This window comes from Crotalus tigris, unplaced genomic scaffold (genome assembly GCF_016545835.1).
Source record: "Crotalus tigris isolate CLP2741 ecotype Arizona unplaced genomic scaffold, ASM1654583v1 scf7180000024390.453493, whole genome shotgun sequence".
NCBI lineage: Eukaryota > Metazoa > Chordata > Lepidosauria > Squamata > Viperidae > Crotalus > Crotalus tigris.
The window spans coordinates 348,470-369,386 of record NW_024100560.1 but is presented as its reverse complement, the minus strand read 5'-3'; the positions used below and the strand labels follow the sequence as shown (position 1 = coordinate 369,386).

General features: G+C 40.8%; 1 long non-coding RNA gene across 1 annotated transcript; it reads left to right on the top strand.

Moving 5' to 3' along the window:
- The first annotated feature begins 5,916 nt into the window (after positions 1-5,916).
- On the top strand, positions 5,917-9,954 carry LOC120301674. The gene is made up of 2 exons (XR_005554976.1): positions 5,917-6,343; positions 7,881-9,954. It is a non-coding gene; the product is annotated as an uncharacterized LOC120301674 (long non-coding RNA).
- The last annotated feature ends 10,963 nt before the right edge of the window (positions 9,955-20,917 follow it).

Here is a 20,917-nt window from a genome sequence, read left to right as displayed (position 1 = left end):
CTAAAGGACTCTAGTATGACAGGACCTGCAACCAAACTTGTAAGTGCAAAAATAGAGTTTTATTCAAATTGCCTTTAATGGTGTAAATCAATGTTGTGATGAAATATTATTTCTAAGGAATAGTTGGGATAGATATAGTGGTCCTCAAGGGACAATTGTTTTAATTAATGATATGAAATTCTGAAAAAATAAAGACAAACTAAAAATAAAACCTTAGTTATTGTCTCAATCCTTAATTACATAAAGAGAAATTCTCTTTGTTGAGTCCTTGGCTTAATGGCGAATGAGCACAGAACATCTTGTAGGTTCAAGAAGTCTTTATTGTAGTCTCTTCTGCTCTGTTAAAACTCTGAGGCTCACAGGCCTCTCTGCTTCCCTTAATAATGTTCCCCGGGCAGAATGGCAACAATTGGGTGTGCTCCGCGCCTCGCGCATGTGCGCAAAGCCGGTGCCAGCCAGTCTGGTCCCAGGCAGCTTGCAACTGCCCAGGACCTTTGCAACGTCCTGAGCCTGCCTTTGCAGGCTCAGGACACAACACCCCTCCCCCCCGGCTAAGATTAATAAACTATATTTGATAGTTACACGCGACCTCAACACGAGCGTGGTGTGCTAACCCATGCTCCAAATGGTACCGGGCTATTGTTCTGAGATTAATACCCAATGCCCGAATTTCTAATTTTCCCAACAGCAGACACCCTCTCATTGTTTCTGCTTTGCCAGCAGAGTTACAAAGTCCTCAAGATACCTAGGAGATCTCTTTACTCTCTGTGACCTCCTTAGAATCTGAGAATCCCCAATTTCTTTTTGCACAGAGGATGACATGAAGTTGCCCCCTCTTTCAGACCCTGGTGGTCCCCATGGACCGTGCCCCATTGCCTGGTCTCCTTGCTTGCCCACCGGGCTCTTCAGACCAGGACTTTGTTGGCCCAATAACCTGGTTGACCTGCCTAGTTGCAGGCTCTCTGCCCTCTCTATAAGACTGCCTCTGTTAAGCAACTCTGTAGACCCTTCCAGGCCCACACTGGACCTATCAAGGGACTGCATACCTTCGCTCCCCAGCCCCGTAACGGGACTGTCTGGGGGTTCAGTATTTCCCCAAAACTCAGTTGCCCCCCCATCTGTGCCGGAGGTGTCAGAATTGGGATTACCCTCTCCGACCACCTCCCTGTGTGAATGCCTCCTTTTGGAAACAGTAGCAGTACTGGGCCAACTAGACTGTTTGTGTACCAGCTCTCTTGCAATGTTTGGGTTATTAGGATGCTCCCGGTTATTCTCACTGACTGGAGTGCTGAATGGTATTGGTGAATGATGAGTATGCCCCCTGGGTGACTCCCTGGCTGGAGTAGGCACTGGTGCCTGTGTGCTGTCTTGTTCCCATGGATTTCTGTTTGGAACACTTGTGGAACCTTGGAATAGGCCGTCTGTGGCCTCTCTGTTGAGGCCTGGCTTCTGCCAACACCCATCCCTTTGCCCATAGTGGTCCCCCTGTGGAAAAGGCCCAGGAGTTTCCGAGGGTAAGTCCAGTCTTGTACGCAGCTGGTCGATATGCCGCCGAAGGACATGACCGTCATCCAATGAGACCTCGTATGACAAAGGGCCAGTAACCTTGCATACTACAGCAGGAACCCACAAATGACCAGGCCCATAGTTACCGGTCCATACTGGGGCGCCCACGTGCAGATACCTTGGTGCCCTGAGTTGTGTAGCCTTAGGAGGCACTCTGTCTGGGTGCAACCTATCAAGTTTGGTAATCAGTTTGCGCCCCCAGCGAAGTTCAGCTGGGCTTTTCCCAGTAGAAGTTGAAGGTGTGGTGCAGTACGCAAGAAGAAAGTCTGCCAACCTGTGGTGCCAGTTCCCATAAGTCAGTTTCTTTAAAGCATCCTTGGTGATGCGGACCATCCGTTCAGCCATACCGTTGGTGGAAGAGTGGAATGGTGCAGAGGTGGCATGACGAATCATGTTGGCCTGTAAGAATGCTTGAAATTCGGAAGAGGTGAATTGAGGGCCATTGTCAGACACCAAAACATCCGGAAGCCCATGTGCAGCAAAAATCCCCCTCAGTACTTGAATGGTCTTGGCAGCAGTGGTTGAAGAGACAGGTACAACCTCAAGCCACTTTGAATAGCTATCAATAAGGACCAAGAAGAATTGACCCTGAAAGGGCCCAGCATAATCAATGTGCACCCTAGACCAAGGTGACTGTGTTTCCTCCCATCTATGTTCAGGAGCCTGGGGCATTTCTGGGCGTGAGCGCTGACACAGGTGGCATGTGAGCACCTTAGCCTCTATTTCCTTGTCTAACCCAGGCCACCACAAATGGCTGCGCGCAAGCGCCTTCATTCTTACAATGCCAGCATGGCCCTCATGAAGGAAAGCCAAGACCCTAGACCTCATTGAGGTAGGAATAACAACTCTGCTGCCCCACAGCAGACAACCCTGAAAAGGGGACAACTCATGTTTCTTAAGCCAGAAACTCTGAAACTCAGTACCTGGACAACTCTCTGGCCACCCAGACAAAACCCAGAATAATACATGAGTGAGTGTGAGGTCTGTGGCTGATTCAGCAGCCACATCCCTGGCATTTAAAGGTGACTCAGGCAGCGCCTGAATGGAAAAGATATTGATGGCAGGGGCAGGGTCAGCCTCTACCTCTTGTAAGGGTAATCTACTGAGGCCATCAGCATGGCCCATTTCTTTGCCAGGTTTGTGAATTAAAGAAAAATCATAGGCTGACAGAAAGATGGACCATCTTAGCATTCTGGGGGAAGTGATATGGGGGGTTTGTTTGTTTGTAGTAAACAACCCCAACAAAGGCTTATGGTCAGTGTAGACCGTGAAATGTCTGCCATATAAAAAATCATGGAATTTTTTAATCCCAGCAACAACAGCCAAGGCTTCCCTGTCTATCTGGGCGTAGTTTCGCTCAGCAGAAGACAAGGTTCTGGAGTAATATGCAACAGGAACCTGAGTTCCATCAGGTCTTAGATGGCTAAGTACTGCTCCCATCCCATAAGGAGAAGCATCACAAGCGATGCACACAGGAAGAGTTTCCTTAAAATGTGCAAGCACATTATTGGGTGTAAGTAAGGCCTTAACCTCATTGAAGCTTGCTTCATGTGCTTGTGACCACTGCCACACTGCCTGTTTGTCCAAAAGCCTATGAAGTGGCTCAGCTACATTAGCTTTGTTAGGAATGAATGCATTATAGAAATTCAAGAGGCCCAGAAAAGCTTGTAGTTCAGCTTTGGACTTAGGCCTAAGAGCTTGTATAATAGCCTTTAATTTGGACTCAGCAGGATGAATGCCATTGGCACCTATTTTGAATCCCAGGAAATCTGTAGAAAGCACCCCAATTTTACATTTGTCTTTTTTAAGCTTGAGGCCTGTTTTCTGGGACCTCAGCAGGACAGCCCTCAATCTCTCAGCTAAATTTTGAGTGGAGTCTCCAGCTATTAAGACATCATCAAAATAGGGGCAAACCCCTGGTATACCCCTCAAAGTATTTTCCATTACGCTTTGGAAAATTCCAGGAGCCACATTTACTCCAAATCGTAGTCTTTTGACTTTGAATGCCCCCCTATGAGTTACAGTGGTCTGTGCTTCAACAGCAGCTTCATCAACAGGTAACTATTGATAAGCCTGTGCTAAATCTAGCTTTGCAAAAACACGCCTCCCCCCCTGAGGGAGGCCAGAATATGACTGACTACAGGTACAGGATATGCATGTTGTTGCAATGCCTTGTTTAGTGTGCATTTGTAATCTGCACAGATGCAAAAGTCCCCATTAGCCTTAAGAGGCATGACTATGGAAGTGGACTTGAATCAACAGGTTCTAAGACACCTTGCTGAATCAATTTGACCAATTCAGCATCAATTTTTCCTTTCAAAGCAAAAGGTACTCTCCTTGCTTTTACTCTGATAGGAGTGACAGTGGGGTCCAGCTTTAAGGAAACTGGGGGCCCTTTGTATGTACCCAGCTGAGGGCTGAAGACATGTGCAAATTCTTTGCAGACTTCTTGTAGGCCTAATGTTTGCAAACTGTTAAGCCCTGTAACTTGTATTCTCAAGGCCTCAAACCAATCGAGTCCTATGAGACTCGTACGCTCACCCCCAACTACCAATACATCTAATGGACTTTCAAAATCCTTGTATTGTACATTAAGGGTGACCTCCCCCTTAACACACACCTTGAAGTTTTGAAAGTCCGTTAGAAGTATATTGGATGGCCTAAGCTTGGCCTGGAACCCACTGCTAGAGCAAATCTTTCTGAATGTGTGAATGGAAATAATTGAAAGTGCAGACCCAGTGTCTAGTTCCATAACCAATGGAACTCCTTGCAACTTCACCTTAAGTGACAGTTTCTTTTTAAGTGGCTTGTGTGTGTCTGTCCTATAAATGCTTCTTCATGATGCACAGAAACCCATCCTGTTTTGGCTGGGGACCCTGGTACCTTTCAGGTGAAATTCTTCTTGGGGTTGTACCTTCTGACGGCCCAGACACACAGCTGCTATGTGACCTTGCTTTCCACATGCTCTACAGATTGCAGAACGGAACCTGCAGTCGGTCCTCTTGTGGCGACCTCCACACCCGAAGCCCTTGGGTACAGCTGAAGACTTTTCTTTGCCTTCCTTCTGCTTCCTTTCTTTGTCTGGGTAAAGATGATCCACCTTCAGGATCCTCTTCCGAGCTCTCCTGGACTTCCTCGTGGTGCACGGAAACAGCTTCTGGAGTGCTCCTGATAGGCCGCATGTTCTTGATTGCCTCACCTGCTGCCTCTTCTGCAGTAACCTCTCTCAAGGCATCTTGGAACGATATGTCTTCCTTTGCAAAAAGTCTCTGCTGCAAGTCTCTGTTCCTAAGCCCACATACAAATCTGTCTCTCAAACTTTCTTCTAAGTCTTTAAACTCACAAGACTTAGCTGCTCTTCTCAAAGCTGCAATGTATTCTTTAGCTGATTCACCAGCTCGTTGATCCCTCTGTTCAAAAGTATGTCTCCATGCAATAACAGACAACTTGGGCTGAAAATGTTCTTTTAGTAGTTTTTTTTAAATCTGTGTAGGTTACAGATTCAAGTGGTGCAGGGGCTGCTAAATTTTCAGCAATTTCAAATGCACCTTGACCACAAACACAGAGCAAAGTAGCGGCCTTTAAGCCATCTTCTCTTACTTTGTTTACTTTCAAGTAGTTTTCTACTCTGGCCACATAAGACTCCCATCTCTCTGGGTGCATGACATCAAATTCAGAGAGTCTCCCTATCTTTGCCATTTTCTCCTTTGTAAGGAAGGGGTCTATCAGCCAGCTTACCTCCAGCGATGCTGTACTGGCAGGCAGGTGCTGAATTTAACGCCGTCTTCCTAGCTGCTCTCAGGACTCCTGGGTAAGCTTACAATTCTTCTTAGTCAATTGTAAGGCATCCCACCTTCGTCGCCAGTGTTGAGTCCTCGGCTTAATGGCGAATGAGCACAGAACAACTGGTAGGTTCAAGAAGTCTTTATTGTAGTCTCTTCTGCTCCATTACAACTCTGAGGCTCGCAGGCCTCTCTGCTTCCCTTAATAATGTTCCCCGGGCAGAATGGCAACAATTAGGCATGCTCCACGCCTTGCGCATGTGTGCGAAGCCGGCGCCAACCATTCTGGTCCCAGGCAGCTTGCAACTGCCCAGGAACTTTGCAACGTCCCAAGCCTGCTTTTGCAGGCTTAGGACACAACACCCATGATTCATTATTTGCTGAGATAATGCTATCAATAATGCTTTATACGTTTTCTATATACTCCTCTTGTTGAAAGGAAACATCATGTCCTTGCAGTGGCTTGGAGAATTTCATCTGCTACCACTACAGAGGAGATTGTGCAATAATTCCTTTGTTATAGAGATCTTTAATATTGTGTCTATGTTCCCTATGGGACTAGTTAGCAAATGTTGAGGAGGAAGCCATGTCTGAATCTCACCAAATTTACAGCTATAACTGCTGGATTACATGAATGGTAGCTGTAGAATGAGAGTTTAATGATAGTTTGTTAATGAGAAAAATGTTTTTTTTTACTTTTTTTCTAATTTATGTCTGTTTTGGGATAAGAAATATAATCTCTGGATGCTAATTAAGGATTTATTTCTATTATATAACACTCATATTCATTGGTGTTCAATACTAGCTTTTTCTCCATTAATCTGCATCATGTACTTATGCTTGAAGTAGAGTTGTCCTGTAAATCTGCCACTAAAAGTTTTTTGAGAGGTTGTGGGATTTGAAAGAAATATAAACAAACAAAAGAAAAAAAGTGGACAGAGATTGGCTTGTATGATCATTTTTATTACCAGTTTAAAAGGATCAAAGAGGAAAAAGTAAGTTTATAAAGTTTAGATTTCTAAACACCATTCAAGAAAGTTTGAATGTGTAAGCTTTCAAAAATCTGTCTTATGCCTTTTAATCAAGAAGTTTTTTAATTTGATTCATAGTTTATACAAAAATAAGCTACATTTTGAATGAGAAATGTAACATTTCAATAATACAATTGCAATACTTGTGCTAATCAATTAATCTATCAAATCTGAAGCTTTCTCTTGACCAATTGTTGCAGATATGATTAGCTATCTAGCTTCAGCTTCTTCAATAATATCCAATACACACGATCTACACAAGCAATATGGTACTTGTACTCTACTGTAGATAGAGAATGCAATTAAATTTGTAATCAAACCTGTTTTATTTCACATTCTTGGATATATCTCATGACTGCAGATCTGGAGGTGGAGAATATAAATAAAAATGATATTCATAAAAACTCTGTAATATTAGAAGGAAGGACTATCTTTATAATTTCAACTATTGGCAAAATTAATGTTCCCTAGTGATATGAAAAAAACCAAATGCTCTTCTAAAATTTGATAACCATAACCATGCTATTTTCTTCTTCTATGAAATTTCTTATTTAATAAAAAGAATCTGATACTGAAGAACTGTATTTTTATTTCTAGATGTGGCTTTTTATGTCATAGGAGTTATCATATTACTATTAATATAAAAAGTTTGATATATATTGTCTCATTATATCATATTTTCATACAAAAAGTTTATATGACCTTTCTTTTTTATGATTTTAAGTTCAGTGAAATGTTAATTAGAACAGGACATGGTGGCCTCATCATTATAGATAAAGAATCTAATTAGGGTTGCTATTGAGCCTTATTTACTTCACATACTTGGAATATTAGGCAGCTGAAGATTTTACAGTATATAGTACCAAATGATATTTTTAAAGCTTCTGCATGTTACAAGGCAATAAATTTCTATCTGAACATCAAATTTAAGTAAGATTGGAATTATCTGATTAGATAAATGATAAAATATTACATTATATTATATATACTTCTGCAGAAATGGTTCCTTATTAAAGGATGTCAGTACTGAAATCTAACTTAATTTTATAAATATAATTTTCTGTGTTATGGGAGACACCATGAAAATAAAATATTTGATGTGTATAGTTTTGTAAGAAAGGAAGAGGTTTGTTAAATTGATGTTCCATTCTCTAACAGTTGAAATTCAACGACATGATGCCAAACATAACCATCATTGTAGATTTCTTGCTTATGGGATTTTCTGAGCAACGGGAGTTCCAGATTTTGCATTTTATGGTCTTCCTCATGATGTATCTGGCAATCCTGATAGGAAATCTTCTCCTTATCATTCTGGTAGTAGTGAACAACCAACTTCAGACACCAATGTACTTCTTTCTGGTCAATTTAGCGATTGTTGATCTAGGATCCACCTCTGTCACCATTCCCAGATCAATAGCCAGTGCACTCATGAATGCAAGAAGGATTTCATATTCTGAATGTGTTGCACAAATGTTTTTCTTTCTCTTCTTTATGTCCTCAGACATTTTCCTTCTCACTGCTATGGCTTATGATAGATATGTGGCTATCTGCCATCCTTTACACTACATGTCCATGATGCAATGGAGAAGCTGCTTCCAGATGGCAGGGGCTGCATGGATGCTCGGCTTTCTTAATGCTGCCATGCATGCAGGAACCCTTTTTTCATTGCCTTTCTGTTCTAAAGTCATCCATCAGTTCTTCTGTGAAATCCCACATCTCATGAAAATTTCCTGCTTCGATCCGAAATTTAGTGAAATCAGGGTTCTTCTCTTTAGTTCTTTGCTTGGTGTTGTTTGTTTTATGTTAATTATCATGTCCTATGTAAAAATATTTAAGACAGTATTGAGCATGTCCTCCGTGGCCAGTAGACAAAAGGCCTTCTCTACTTGCATTCCTCATCTCCTTGTTGTCTGTTTATTGCTTGGTACAGGTATATTTTCCTATTTCATACCAAATTCTGGGTCTTCTTACAATTGGGATGAGGTCTTTGCAGTGATCTACTCTGTGATCCCTCCAATGATGAACCCTGTAATTTATAGCATGAGGAATAAGGATATCAAAACTGCTTTATGGAAGTTGTTTAATCAAAGGATTACAAATCAAAATACAAAACTCTGCTAAGAACAACTAAACCATTTTCCCTTAAGGACTAAAAATATCCCACTAATTTTTTGTCCCGAACAATAACATCTTTATTATCATTTAAGCTTTGTGAACTACAATTTACTTATTTGGACGCATTGGGCATAGTTCAGAGACTCACGCACATGCATTTATATGAAATGGTTAAAATGTTAAAAATTTGGAATTACCAGTAGTTATCTTAAGCAAAGGGGAAAATAAGTGTGACATCCACATTTTCAGTTTAATATTTTGATCAGAGTATATATTGGGATAAGAAACATCAATGAAAGATTATTTTAATTCTTGTCTTGGCCAAGTATTTGATCATGAAATCTCCTTTTCTTCTCTCATTTCCTTTTTTAAGATAACAACCTTGAAATCAGGCTCAGAATGTTCTAGAAAATGTCCATTACTGGTGTCAGATTTTATGTGGAAGTGGAATGTTTTATCCCATGTACAATGGGCTGGGACCAGGGTAACAGATGATAGGAAATTCTTTTGTAATGAATATTTGCTCCTGTGATATTCTGGGTGAGACAATACGATCTTTTTATTGTCTGTGTATCATTCTGGTGTTGTTGTTTTTTCTGACTAATAGGTGCTTCATCTAGGATAGCTGTCTGCAAGCAAATGCAGATATCCAACATCATATAGCCTTAGGTCAACTATGGGTGTTATTACTCTTTATACTTTGTCAAGGCAATGCAGGTACCACAACAATCTTTTTATTATTTATTGTTCTTCACCGAGCATTCACTGCATTTCTTTCTCAAGCTCTTAAAAATAGGCTAAAAAGAACAAGGCATTAATAGTAGTGTTGAAGCAACATTTGTTGTTGTGGAATCAATCAGCAGCTAAACCAATATAAAAATACTGAAACAGTGAACAATTTAAACTTATTGAAGCTGCTATTAACCACATACGGTAATATATGTTGTAGTTAGAAAATCCTAAACCATCAGCATATTTACAGTTTAGCTGTAGGTCAATGCATATTTGGACAATCTTTTTCTGAGAAATTTCTCTCCTTAGGATGGGGTTGCAAATCCCGAAGACGTGCTCAAGATGGTATACAATTTGGATGTTGTTAAAATTTTGAGATTCTGTTGACTGATTGTTGTAGATATGATTAGATTCAGACTTCATTAATATTCTATTATCTGCCCATGGTCTTCAAAACAATATGGAAATTTTCCTACCATATACCAGATGGAGAATCCAATTAATTTGTAACCAAATCACATCCATTGATATTTTGCATAGTTGCAGGTTTGGAGGTGAGGAAGAAAATTCTACAGTATATCTCAAATTTTAGAGTTTGGCAAAATCATTATTCCCAATCAAAGGTTTCTCTAAAGTTTGATAACCATAACCACACTATGTTTTTCTTCTATGAAATTTCTTCTTTAATAAAAGGAAGCTGGTACTGGGGACCTGTCTTTTTCATTCTAGATGTGGCTTTTTATGTCAGTTGTGCCTTTTGTTTAGTTATCATATTATCTTTTACAAACAATTGGTCTATATCAATTGGGTTTTCTGTAGGGAATATGGTGAGAAACTGGGGCTATTGTGGAGAGTCTAACCAAGAGGGCTGTACACACATTTATATTTGATTTCTATTTTTCCAATTGACATTACTCAGTCTAGACCAGTGGTTCTCAATCTTTTTAATGCCGCGACCCCCAACCGGTTGTAAGTTGAGGACTACTCAACCAGTCGTAAGTCAAGGACTACTCAACTGGTGCAGCACCGTTTACAGAATGGGACTTTTGGCGGGCTCAGCAGGGCAGAGACAGCCTGGACAATTCCTATTGGCTTTTGAAAGCCAATAGAATTAGACTCTATTCAAGAGAGTCTATTCTATTGGCTTTCAAAAGTCAATAGAATAAAAGGGAATAGCACAGCTAAGGAAAAGGGGGAAAAATGGCAGACTGCATTGTTTGGCGACCCCCGTGAAATGGTCGTTTGACCCCAAATGGGGTCCCAACCCACAGGTTGAGAACCACTGGTCTAGACAGAGAGCCAAAGGGGTGGATATGGCCAGGTATGGTCTATGTTGCCTCATATGGGATCATATTCTCATACAAGAAATGTATATGTTCTTTATTTCCCAGCTGTTAAAACCACAATGAAGTGCCAAACATAACTATCACCACAGATTTCTTGCTTATGAGATTTTCAGAACAATGGGAGTTCCAAATTTTGCACTTTGTATCAACACTTTTGAACTTGTACTGGAATAGATTGTTGAGAATTCTCTGGGCAAATAAATGAAACATTGGCAAATTAGCCCAGAGTTCTCATTCAAAGTGCAAATGACCATGCTCAAATTATTCTACTTTGGACATATTTTGTGAATGCCGAACTGTTTGGAAAAAGCTGTAATGCTGGGAAAAGTAAAAAGAAAGAGAAAATATGCCTCTCAGTGGCTTTCGATACCATCAACCATGGTATCCTTCTGTGTCGTCTCGGAGAGGTAGGGGTGGGCGGCACCGTATTGTGGTGGTTCTTCTCCTACCTCTCTGACAGGTTGCAGTCAGTGTTGGCGGGTGAACAAAGATCGACCCCTAGGCGCCTCGATTATGGGGTGCCAAAGGGCTCGGTCCTGTCCCACCTCCTTTTTAACATCTACATGAAACCGTTGGGTGAGATCATTCGGCGACACGGGGTGAGGTATCATCTTCACCCCGTGTCGTTTCAGTGAAGCAGTCGATGTGATGTGCTGGTGCCTAGAAGATGTGAGGGTCTGGATGGGGGTGAACAGGCTTAGACTCAACCCTGACAAGACCGAGTGGCTCTGGGTCTTGCCCCCCAAGGGTCATTCTGATAGTCCATCATTAGTCCTGGGGGGGGGGAATTTACCTCCCTCAGTGCAGGCATGCAACTTGGGTGTCCTCCTGGACTCACAGCTAAATTTGGAACAACATCTATCGGCTGTGGCCAGGGGGACTTTTGCCCAGGTTCGCCTGGTGCACCAGTTATGGCCTTATTTGGACCGGGAGGCTCTACTCACAATTACTCATGCCCTTGTCACCTCAAGACTGGACTACTGTAATGCGCTCTACATGGGGCTACCGTTGAAGAGCATTCCGAGGCTGCAGTTGGTTCAGAATGCAGCCGCCAGAGTGATTGTGGGTGCAACAAGGTACACCCACATGTCACCTATCCTCCGCGAGCTGCACTGGCTTCCTGTGGGTCTCCAGACGCAATTCAAGGTGTTAATTGTCACCTTTAAAGCCCTTCATGGCTTAGGACCAGGTTACTTACAGGACCGCATACTGCCGCATAGTTCCCAGAGACTGGTGAGGTCCCACAGATTGGGCCTCCTTCAGGTCCCATTGGCCAGACAATGTCAGCTGGCGGGCCCTCGGGGAAGGGCCTTTTCTGTGGTGGCTCCAACATGGTGGAATCAACTTCCCCCCGAGATTCAAACTACTCCCACCTTGCCGGCCTTCAAGAAAGCTATTAAAACTCTCCTGTTCCGGCAGACCTGGGGTTGATGTCCCCGGGGGGGGGGCAGGATTCAATTGGGACATGCTGTGTGAATGTATTCATTTTTAATTGTTATTTGTTGTTTTAATTTTGTATGCCACCCTGAGCCCCTAGGGATTGGGCGGCATATAAATTTTACTAATAAATAAATAAATAATAAAAATAGGATGATCAGCAGTTAAGATGCTTGAACTCAGAAAGACAATGAGTGTGCCAAAGGGGACCTGAAATAATAGATTAGGGACAGATTATCTTGGAGAGAATCTATGCCTCTAGATGCTAAAAATAATTTGATGGCACGTAATTAATCATTAATCAAAATTCACCCCTTTGTGCCATGCCATATCTTGGTAATATATACCATATTGCACTCTCATTCAGAATCCTGTCCCTAATGAGGTGAGTCTTAGCAAACAATTTGGCATTAAGCAGAAATAGTATTCACCTAAGGCTTGATAACTGGACATTGAGGATGATGACATTGGGCCTATGTCCCAAAAGTGCTTTTTCATAAGGCAACAGGACTTCCTTTTTTGTTTTTGAAGATATTTCATTTCTCATCCAAGAAGCTTCTTTAGCTCTGACTGGATGGTGGGGAATGGAAGGATTTATATTCTTTGCAGACAGCTGGTCATTTACATTCTTTTAGCAAGTCGTTGATGCTACCTGGAGGCTTATCCTGAGTAATGTTAATGGGTGTGGAACCTTCTTGGAACTGAAAGGACTGTGTTGTAGACTGAAGATAGATGATGTCTGCAAGAAATATTACATTCCGGAGCTTCCGGTGGGAGGCGACGGCGATGGCGGCTAGCTTTTAGCCGTCCAGCTGGGGAAGTGTCAGAGCCGCGGAGCGCAGCGCGCATCAGCTGGCCCGCGGCTCGGAAATCCCTTCCCGGGCAAAGGGAAGGGATAGAGAACGCAAGAGTAGAGGTAGAACCCCTGAACCCCCTCTGGATTTATTTCTAGAGGGGGTGAAAGGAGTGTTCCCTCGGAGCTCTTGCTGATCTCCGCCTCCCAGCTGTTTTTGCTTCCTTGGAAGCAAAAGAAACCGCCGCTTCTATCTCCGTGTTTACAGCATTTTGGTGAGTAATTTTTAAACGGACGGAGCAGTTTAAAGGACTTTTTTTTATATTTTAGGTGTTTATTTTTTTTATCTTTTGATTTTTACTATTTTTCCTCCTTTTCTTTGTTATACTAGTGAAAGGACTTAAGATGGCGTTTTGAAAGTGTCGGAGTTTTTTTTTCCTTTCTCTTTTGTTTTACTTTCCCTTTTTAAGGATTGTTTTTTGCTTTTGCTTTTGCTTTTGGCTTAGAATTTTTTTTTTTGAATTGTTTGCTCTTTTATTACTTATTCTTGGGATTTATTCTGGACTTTTAATGATTATAGTTTGTCTCTTTTTAAAAATTCTTTTTTTCTTTTTTTCCTCCTCCCTTTTTGGCTGGAGGGGAAAGGGAAGTGACAATTGTGCTTTTTAAAATGGCTTCAAAGAGGCAGCAGCCTTCCTCAATACCCAAGGTTATTTCTTCTCCTATAACTTCCACTGCACAGCTACAACAACAATCTAAACATGCACCACCGGCTCAGCCACCACCCTCCCCTCCTCTACCTGGACTTTCAGTGCAAGAGGTTAGAGGCATAATGGGAGAGATTGTAGTTCAAATGAGAGAGGAAATGACTCAATTTGTTTCACAGATTAAATCAGAAATTAAATCTGATCTCAAAGAAGAGATAACGGGGATAAAGTCTAAATTGCAAGAAAATAATAATGAATTACGACAAGATATACTGGCAGCTGTTTCAGGTTTGGCTACTGTGGTGGTTAAGCTCGATGCAAGGCTTGAGGAAGTGGAAGACAAAGTTGACTCTTTAGATGACAAAATTCAAGACGTGGAAAGGAAGGTGGACTCCTCACAAGAAGATATTTTGATGTTTCAATACAGACAAATGGAGTATGCTCTGAGGATTAGAGGCCTCAAGGAAGATATGAATCAAGATTTGATGGAGGTGGTTCTTAGTGATCTGGCGCTGGCTTTGGATATGGATAAAGGAGAATTACAGAGAGAAGTAGAAAAAATTTATAGACTCAACTCCTGGATTGCTAAGCAGAAGAATTTGCCCAGAGATGTGGTGATTTACTTTACAAAGAAGTCCCTGCGGAATGAGATTATACAAGCTTTTTACAACAAAAGATTTCAGATTGCCGCCCAAGATGTCATCATTCTAAAGGAAATCCCATCTAAAATTTTAAGAAGTAGGAAAGACTTTGCTTTTTTAACCAATGAGCTTAAAGCTAGATCGATGCCATTCAGATGGGAAATTCCGATGGGTATCGTTTTGAGCCATGCTGGGACACGTTACAGATTGAACACAGTTGACAAAGCTAGAGATTTCTATACTTCGGTCCTGAGTGCAGGCTCAACTTCATCTGGTCGGAAATCTTTGAGTGCTAAGGAACCTGAGCAGCAATCTGAGGCACTAGATTTGGTTTCCGCAGGGATGATAGAAGTGGCAAAGCAACGCCAAATGGAGGCTAAAGAGCAGAGGATGACTCGTGCAGCTTATAAGCGTAAAGAGAAAGAGCAACGTAAAAAAGAGCCCAAAGAGAATTCTCCTGGAAGTGCATCACCGCCGGTGGGAGGAGCAAGACCCAAGAGTTATGCAACACACGCAGCTCTGTCAGAGTTTGATGGTGTCTTCTCCAGGCTGCGTGCCAAGGGAGATGGTAAAGTTCTTGACCTGGAATGTTAATGGATTGAATTCTCCTCAGAAACGGAAAAAAATCTTTTATTATTTGAAACAACATACCAATGATGTTATTTGTTTACAGGAAACTCATATTCTACTTAAAGATCAGAAATATTTAGTTAATGCTCGTTTGGGATCTCATTTTATATCTCCTGCACCTGGGAAGAAAGGGGGAGTTGTTATATATGTCAAACAAAACCTGCCAGCTTGTCTGGTAGAATCAGATCCCCAGGGGAGATATGTGATGATTGAACTTGGTATTTATGGTAAGAAAGTACTTATAGTTGGACTTTATGCTCCAAATCAACAACAGGAACAATTTTATAAACAGTTACACCAAAAAATAACTTTGCTTGATTATAGATCGGTGGTATTAATGGGTGATTGGAATGGTGTCTTAGATACACAAAGGGATAAGAAAGGTTCCTCTCCTTTTCTTAAACAAGCAAGGCTACCTAAAGCCTTTTTTGATATGAAAGAAGACTGGGAATTAAGGGACTATTGGCGGGAACGTAATCAAGAGGAGAGAGACTTTACTTTTTTTTCTGACAGACACCAATCTTTTTCAAGAATTGACTTTTTCTTGATTACCACGGATTTGTATAATAAAGTAAAGAATGTAAAGATTTTTCCTAGATCACTGACGGATCATAGTCCAGTTTGGATGGAGTTGATTCAAGAGAAAGAGGAAAGAAGATCCTGGAGAGTTAATGAAAATTTGTTTAGACAAGAGAAGAATGTTCAAAAACTAAAGGAGTGTTTAAAGGACTATTTTGCTTTGAATATGTATAAGGGGACTTCAATGTCAATGGTATGGGATGCAGGTAAAGCATTTATGCGCGGTGTTTTGATAAAAATGAATAATTTTTATAAGCGAAATCAGACTCAGAAACGTAGAGAACTTGAAGATGAAATTAAACTAAAAGAAAGGGCTTTGATTCTAAATCCTTCTGATGAAAGTACTAAAGAATCTGTAAAGTTATTAAGGTCACAATTTAATATGTTGATAGCAGATCAAGCTGCAACCAATTTATTATTTATGAAACAAAATACATTTTGTAATGCTAATAAGCCGGGGAGATGGTTGGCTTATCAATTAAGAAAGAAACAGAGACTGAGAATAATAGAGAAAATAAATTATAAGGGTAAACTAGTTTCTCAGAAGGAATTAATTAAAAAATCTTTTTTGGATTATTATCAAAACCTATACAAATCTACTAATGTACAACTGTTAGATATAAATAAATATTTAGCTGAGGCAAGTTTTCCTAAACTGACTGAGGATCAGAAATATGAAATTAATGGTTTAATTACTAAGGAGGAAATCGCCTCAGCAATTCAACAATTGAAATTAGGGAAAGCACCGGGTACGGATGGGTTAACAGCTGTTTATTATAAAGCTTTAATGGAGGAGATGATTCAACCATTAAATGATCTTTTTAATGGTATCTTACAGGGTTTAGAGATTCCTCCTTCATGGCGTAGTGCTTTTATATCATTGATTCCAAAGGAGGATCAAGATCTTACTTTACCAAAAAACTATAGGCCTATATCTCTTTTAAACGTGGATTATAAGATATTTGTAAAAATTTTGGTAAATAGGCTTATGAGGGTGGTGCATCATCTTGTGCATAAAGATCAATCAGGGTTTATAACAGGAAGGTATATGAAAAACAATGTTAGACAAATTATTAACTTATTAGAATACTTAGATAAGAACAACCAAGTTCCTGCAGGGCTCATATTTTTAGATGCTGAAAAAGCATTTGACCAACTGAATTGGCATTTTATGCTAAGAGTAATGGAAGAAATGAATTTTGGTGAAAACATATTACAAGCTCTTAAGGTAATATATCAAAAACAAACAGCACAACTTATTGTTAATGGAGGTTTGTCGGAGGTTTTCACAATAGAGAAAGGTACTAGACAGGGGTGTCCTTTATCGCCATTGTTGTTTGTTTTAACATTGGAAATATTATTGATTAAAATTCGAGAGTCTCAGGAAATTAAAGGAATATATGTTAATAAAAAAGAATATAAGTTGAGAGCTTTTGCGGATGACTTGGTTGTTACTTTGTCGCAACCTGATTATTCTGTAGTAAACTTATTACAGTTGATTCACCATTATGGTTTGGTCTCGGGTTTTAAGATTAATGTAAATAAGACTAAAATTTTACCTAAAAATTTGTCGAGTCAGGAGAAGCAGATTTTGGTTAACTCGATGGGTTTTGAGATTGTTAATAAGGTAAAATATTTGGGGGTGATGCTGTCTGTTTCTAATGCAAAACTATTTAAAAATAATTATGAAAGGTTGTGGGTCGGGGTACAGAAAGACTTGAAGAATTGGGAAAAGCTGCAATTATCCCTCATGGGAAGAATTGCAGTGATAAAAATGAATATTCTACCCAAGTTTCTTTTTTTGTTTCAAATGTTACCAATTTTGAAAAATGAGATTAATTTAAATGAGTGGCAGAAGGGTCTCAATAAATTTATTTGGGCAGGGAAAAAACCAAGGGTTAAGTTCAAAATTATGCAAGACTTCCGTGAGAGGGGCGGACTCAAGGTACCAAATTTGAAATTATATTATGATGCGGTGGTTTTAACATTAATTAGTGACTGGGTAAATTTGACAAATTCTGAGATACTTTATCTAGAGGGATGGGATTTACTTTATGGGTGGCATGCCTATTTAATATTTAATAAAAAAATAGATTGGGCTTTTAAATCTCATATTTTAAGAATTTCTTTACTTAGGATTTGGAGAAAATATTATAAAAGTGATTTTAAAGTACCATTATGGGCTATACCTTGGCATGCGATAGAAGGAATAAAAAGAGGGGTTAAAATGGATATGGTGTCTTACAGACAGTTACTTAAATGGGATGGACAAAACTGGCAATTAAAATCACGGGAAGAATTAGCACAAGAAAATTTTACTTATTCTTGGTTCCAATATAGGCAACTACTAGATAGATGGAAGATGGATTGTAAGGTGGGTTTTCTTAGAGAAGATGAAAATCTTATTAAGCAACTGAAGGATCAAAGACAAACCCACATTAAGAGAATTTATGGGGTTTTAGTTGAATTGGACTCAGAAACGGAACTAATTAAAGATTGTATGATTAGATGGGCGCAGAACTTTGGTGAGCCAGTTTCATTGGACACCTGGGAAACTATTTGGGTGAGAAATGTCAAATTTACTCAAGCACAGAATCTAAGGGAGAATTTTTATAAAATGTTTTATAGATGGCACCTTGATCCACAAAAAATGTCTTACATGTACCCTGACGTGCAACCTAAATGTTGGAGATGTGGTTATAAGGAGGCTTCCTATTATCATATTTGGTGGTCATGTAGAGAGATAAAAGCATTTTGGATCAAAATATGGTGGAATATCCAGAGAATTTTTAGAAGGAGGGTAAAATTTACTCCGCAATTATTTTTGTTAGGTATTGTTACAGATTGTGATACAAAGGAGGTTGTATTGATGTTAAACTTGATCACAGCCGCGAGGCTGTTAATTGGACAATATTGGAAGAAGGAATCTTTGCCTACATTGCAGGAATGGTTTTTTAAAGTAGCTTATCTGGCAGAAATGGCAAAGATTTCGGCTTTCTTAAAGCAACAAACGCAAGAGAAGTTTTTTGCTATCTGGGACAAATGGATAAAATTTATACAATTTAGATTGGGTATACAAAAATATTATATAGCTTTTTCATAAGTTTTATTTTTATATATATTATAGATATCTTTTTTATATATATAAATATAAAGTTTTTAATTTAATTTTTATTTTTTTTTTATTTTTTTTTTTTATTATTATTTCTTAAGCCTATATTCTGCTCTGGGAAGCTCAGGGGGGGGGAAGGGAGGGTTTTTGGGAGGGGTGTGGGGTGGGGGTTTTTTTTATATGTATTGTTTAATTTTTTTTTTTTCTTTTGTATATGTTGTTTTTTGTTCTGTATTGTTCTTGTTTTTTTTTGTAAAATTTATAAAACTTTTAATAAAAAAAAAAAAAAAAAAAAAAAAAAAAGAAATATTACATTCCCCACCATCCAGTCAGAGCTAAAGAAGCTTCTTGGATGAGAAGAGAAATGTCTTTATAGAGAAAAAAGAACATCCAGTTGCTTCATGAAAAAGCACCTTTGGGATAACCATGACCTGGATGACTGAGAATCTCCATAGACATTGGGTTTAAGTTCACTATGAATGGGCTGATTCTTGACTCTCACAATTCCTTCCATTGCCCATCAGCACCATGATTTTGCTGCCTGCCACTGAGCCAATACAGTAACTTCTCCCACCCTCAAACTTACTTCCCACCTCAACCATAAACACACTAACTACACTCATAATATATTGGATAGTAAGTGTTGAGTCCTCGGCTTAATAGCGAATAAGCACAGAGCATCTCGTAGTGTCAAGAAGCCTTTATTGTTGTTTCTTCTGCTCCGTTACAGCTCTGAGGCACGCAGGCCTCTCTGCTTCTTTTAAGAACGCTTCCTTGGGCTGATTGGCAACATTTGGTGCGCTCCAAACCTTGCGCATGCGTGTGAAGCCAGCGCCAGCCAGTCTGGTCCCGGGCAGCTTGCAACTGCCCGGGACCGTTGCAACGTCCCGAGCCTGCCTTTGCAGGCACAGAACACAACACCCCTTCTCCCCCGGCTAAAACTAATAAACTATATGAATAGTTACATGCGACCTCAACACGAACGTGGTGTGCCAACCCATGCTCCAAATGCTACCGGGCTATTGTTCTGGGCATTAATACCCAATGCCCGTATTTTCATTGTTCCCAACAGCAGACACCCTCTCACTGTTTCTGCTTTGCCAGCAGAGTTACAAAGTCCTCAAGGTTCTTGGGAGATCTCTTGATTCTCTGTGACCTCCTTAGACCCTGAGACTCCCCAATTCCATTTTGCCCACAGGATGACATGAAGTTGCCCCCTCTGTCAGACCCTGGTGGTCCCCATGGACCGTGCCCTGTTGCCTGGTCTGCTTGCTTGCCCACCGGGCTCGTCAGACCAGGACTTTGTTCTCCCAATAACCTGGTTGACCTGCCTAGTTGCAGGCTCTCTGGCCCCTCTATAAAACTGCCACTGTTAGGCAACTCTGTAGTGCCTCCCAGGCCCACACTGGACCTATCAAGGGGCTGCATTCCTTCGCTCCCCAGTCCCATAACGGGACTATCTGGGGTTTTATTATTTCTCCAAAACTCAGTTGCCCCCCCATCTGGGCTGGAGGTGTCAGAACTGGGATGTGCCTCTCCGGCCACCTCCCTGTGTGAATACCTCCTTCTGGAAACAATAGCAGTACTGGGCCAACTAGACTGTTTGTGTGCCAGCTCTCTTGCAATGTTTGGGTTATTAGGATGCTCCTGGTTATTCTCCCTGACTGGAGTGCTGAATGGTATGGGTGAATGATGAGTATGCCCCCTGGGTGACTCCCTGGCTGGAGTACGCACTGGTGCCTGTGTGTTTCCTAGTTCCCATGGATTCCTGTTTGGATGTCCGGAGAAGCCATTGATGAGCTGCACGAGAGGTACTTGGAGCAGTTGACCCAGCTCTTTGAGGAGCATAAGGCCATGTACAGGCTGCCCCAAGACAAGTACCTAATAATCACCTAGCCGGCCACACTGGACCAACCTGGGACACAGAGGGGCAATATTTTTTTAGAGAATGTTTGTTGTGGGTATGTGTATGTATGTAGATGAATGGTGGCCCTGTTATGTATAAATTTTATTATTGTATTTAGGGCGTATGAATGTGAATATTTTTATTTTTATGTATATAAATTGAGTGTGAATGTGTATTGAGAATGGTGGAGGCGGGGGAGGAGCCTGGTGCCCCCTCTGCTGAGTGCAATAGCAAAAGTGGGAGGGGGGGCAGGACTTACCCTTGGGCTTGGTCTATATGGAAAGCTAGTCCGGTCAGGAAGGGAGAAGGCTGGTGAGGGTGGGGGTACTCCGGGGAGGGAAGAAGGTCAGAGCATCCCGGTTATGACTGGGATGGGCAGATACGGCAGGAGCCGAGGGGCAGGCCATCTTTGGGGAACGAGGACTCGCTCTATTAGAGTGATTCCTTGTTCCGGCCCCTCAAAAGGCTCATCCTGTAGTACTGGTGAGAGGGGAGTACAGGGCTGCTGTTGCTTAATGCCAGGTCCATTGTCAACAAAGC